The sequence below is a fragment of the Trichechus manatus genome, unplaced genomic scaffold, assembly GCF_000243295.1.
Source record: "Trichechus manatus latirostris isolate Lorelei unplaced genomic scaffold, TriManLat1.0 scaffold00045, whole genome shotgun sequence".
NCBI classification, from domain to species: domain Eukaryota; kingdom Metazoa; phylum Chordata; class Mammalia; order Sirenia; family Trichechidae; genus Trichechus; species Trichechus manatus.
In genome coordinates this window covers 6,770,340-6,771,603 of record NW_004443981.1, presented here as the reverse complement: position 1 = coordinate 6,771,603, position 1,264 = coordinate 6,770,340, and positions in this window count along the sequence as shown.

Sequence of the window (1,264 nt, the reverse complement as noted above, 5' to 3'; positions counted from 1 at the left end):
TTTATAAAAGAAAAAAAAAATTATTAAAGAGAAGAAACTCAGTTAGATATTGTTTTGATCAGGGTTTGTCTTTGTCTCAATTTGTTCAGCAAGTTAAAGGCTCATTACCAAGCTAAATCCTTCGCCCTATACACAATTAAATTCTGATGAGGGAAAAGAGAGAAGTATGGAACATGCAGCAAATGTGGGTGCCATGAGAGTAAAGGCGGTGGCAGAGAAGGCACCAGAAGAGAGAGAGAGAGAGGAAGGATGCTAAACATTCATCATAAAAGGTAACTTAAAAAATGCTACCTTGCATTTATGGTACATAAAATGGAAAAATACTGCTTTCAGAAGCAAAGATGCATCTACATGAAGACTTACCTGCATCAAATATGTCAAGCAGATTAACCAAAGTTTCAAATGCTGCAATCCGCACACTGCTGCCTTCATCCCTAGAGAGTTCTATTAATTCGGGGAGCACCACGTTTTTTGTAAGTTCTGTCCTGCACAATAAGCAATAGAAGAAAATAAATCAAACAAATACATTTGCATCAAGAATCTACTATGAACAAGTCACTGGGCTAGGTGCTATAAAAAATATGAAAAGTCATAAGGATATTCCTCCTGCCATCCAGAAGCTTGCAATCTGGCTGGGAAAACATGATATAACTATAAGAAACATTAATATTAATTTCACAATTACTTAAATCAATTCCATTTTCCCAATGATAATATTGTTACTTTTGAGCTCTTAATGATCAGGAGTTTATATTAAACTTTATAAATGATAGTATACTATTTTAAGCAACTTCAACAAATGACCTGGACTGATTAGAAAGACTTATCAGTAGTAACTGTAGAAAGCCAAATAAAATCTTCTTACAGTGAAACCTGTGATAGCCAGAACTCGATGGGACTGCCTTGTTTTTCTGGGTCCCACAAGTTTTCTGCCTGTGATAGGTTGCAATCTTACCACTTTTCTATCAACCATTTTAGTGGAAAATATTTCAGTTTTCCTTCTGGAACAGGTTTCCGCCTTACACAAGTTCCGGCTTTCACAGGTTTTACTGTATCTAGATTTCTGGGAATAAATTATTTTTCTACTTACCTAAAACATGACATTACAGTAAACTAATTTCTAAATAGAGGAATGAGACACGGCACTAGATGTTCCCCCAAAAAAAGAATAAAACACACTATGAATGCACTTAGGTCAAATGAAGTATTTATAACACAAGCATAAATGGTTCTTACTGAACACTTTGTTTCTACTTATTCATTA